The sequence below is a fragment of the Trichechus manatus genome, unplaced genomic scaffold, assembly GCF_000243295.1.
Source record: "Trichechus manatus latirostris isolate Lorelei unplaced genomic scaffold, TriManLat1.0 scaffold00164, whole genome shotgun sequence".
In the NCBI taxonomy this organism is placed as follows: Eukaryota; Metazoa; Chordata; class Mammalia; order Sirenia; family Trichechidae; genus Trichechus; species Trichechus manatus.
In genome coordinates this window covers 2,363,225-2,365,730 of record NW_004444100.1, presented here as the reverse complement: position 1 = coordinate 2,365,730, position 2,506 = coordinate 2,363,225, and positions in this window count along the sequence as shown.

Here is a 2,506-nt window from a genome sequence, read left to right as displayed (position 1 = left end):
TGATCTTCTTTAAATAAAGGAGCTGCCTAATTACTTGAGTTTCCTCTAATTGTTCCTAGTCCTTATCTCAATTAAGGAATTATTCCTTGGTATAAAAGATTCTCTTCCACTTGTAGAAGAAAGAACAGGGAAACAAATCAAAACTTGTACAATATTTCAAAGATTTTTATAACTTTAAACAAAATTTGCCACTTAAATGATTTTTAAAAAATATCAAAGTAAAATTCAACATTTCAACCGCTATAGAGTACAATTCAGTGGTGGTTAGTATATTCACAAGATTTTGCAACTATCACCACTATCTAATTCCAGAACATTTCCATCACTCTCAAAAAAAAAGCCCCATTCCTATCAATTTCCCCCTCCTTGCATCCCCTATTTTAAATCTTTCTGTCTCTAGGGATTTGCCTAGCCAATTCTGGACATTTCATAAAATGGAATCATACGATATGTGGCCTTTTGTGTTTGGCTTCTTTCACTTATAATGTTTTCAAAATTCATCCATGCTGTATCATGTATCAGTATTTCATTTTTATGACTGAACTATTGTATGGATATACCACATTTTGTTTATCCATTCATCAGTCGATGGATATTTGGCTTGTTTCTACTTTTTGACTATTGTGAACAGTGCTGCTATGAACATTTGTATACAAGTTTTTGTGTGGACATACATTTTAATTCTCTTGGGTCTATACCTAGGAGTGGAATTTTGGGTCATATGTTAACTATACGAGGAACTGCCAAACTTTTTGAGGAACTGCCAAACTCTTCTACAGTGGCTACACCATTTTACATTCTCACCAGCCATGTATGACAGTTCCAATCTTTCCATTCTTACCAGCATTTGTTGTTGTTTGTTTTTTAGTTATAGCCAGTCTAATGGGTGTGAAGTAGTAGTCTCACTGTCATTTTGATTTGCATTTCCCTAGTGACTAATGATGTTGGGCCTCTTTTCATATGCTTATTGACCATTTCTAGATCCACTTTAGAGACATATCTATTCAAATCTTTTGCCCAATTTTTAATTGGGTTGTCTTTTTATTGCTTAGTTTTAAGAGTTCTTTATATATGCTAGATACTAGAACTTTTTCAGATACATGTTTGGCAAATATTTTCTCCTATTCTGTGGGTTGTCTTTTACTTTCGTGATAGTGTGCCACTTAAATATTTTTCTATATTTTATAACAAGAGTAAAAATTTTGCAATGTCATTACACATACACGTTTGGAAAACAAACCAGAAAAAACCTAAGTCTTACTTTAAAAGTCATAGAAAAGAATTGAGAAAAATTAAGCCCTGCACTTTAGTTAAAATAAGACCATAGATTGGGGGATGGGGGAGACAGCTGGGAGGAGTCTATCTTATCACACTTCTCCAAACCCATTTAGATAAGGATATAACCTTTCATTACTTAGAAATTAGAGTGATTGCAATTTGTATACAATACTAAAGGAGGGTATGATGTTGTTGTTGGTGCCCGCCAGTCATCAATTTTCGACTCACAGTGACACCATGTGACAGAGTAGAACTTCCCCATAGGGTTTTCTAAGCTGTAATTTTTCCAGGAGCAGATTGCCAGGTCTTTCTCCTGCAGATCTGATGGTTGGGTTCAAACAGCCAACTTTTTGGTTAGCAGCCAAGCACTTCACTGTTACACCACTAGGGCTCCTTAAGGAGGTTACAGGATACAGTATAATAAAAAGTACACTGGACTTCAAATTAGGCGACTTAATTCTAGTTTCACTCTTTACTTACACAGGTTATTTACATTTTTGTACCTTAGTTTTCTTATCTGTAAAACGAGGAAGATTAATTCAGCTTTAAATAGAACCTTATTATTTTACATTCTATTAATTTTAAATCCTAGGATACTTTCACAGTAAGTAGACTTAGTAAAAAATGGACAATACACAGTCATGGTAAAATTGGATATTAAGATTTGTTCTTCAAATATTCATTTAGGAACTGCACACAACCACGGAAATGATTCTAGTCAGTTGTCTAAGAATTGCATTTAAATGCCATTATTCATATGGACTGCCTTTCCTATCATATGATCTAGGCTGGCCAAACAGAGTGTCTCATCTTCCAGGATAGAGTGATATGTCTGGGGTGAGAACTTGACCCAAAGAGGGACAATCATAGTCCCTGGGGTAGAAAGAGGTTGTTGTTTGCTGTTAGGTGCCATCGAGTCAGTTCCGACTCATAGTGACCCTATAGACAGAGTAGAACTGCCCCATAAGATACGTTATTTTCTGATTGCCGGCTGTGAGGTCCAAGCAATCATGGGACTACCATGGACCTTCTCTGCAACTTCATGGGGAGATCCTACCAAGATTAAAGCTAACAAAAGAAATAAGAGCTGACAGAAAGATTAAGCCATGATGGCATATTTTAAATCCTATGCATGAAGCCAGACCGACCTCCATGGACTTCAGTTTTATGAGCCAAAGCATTCTTGGGGTCTAATCTGACTAAAAGAATGAAGCAATGATCTCTCATG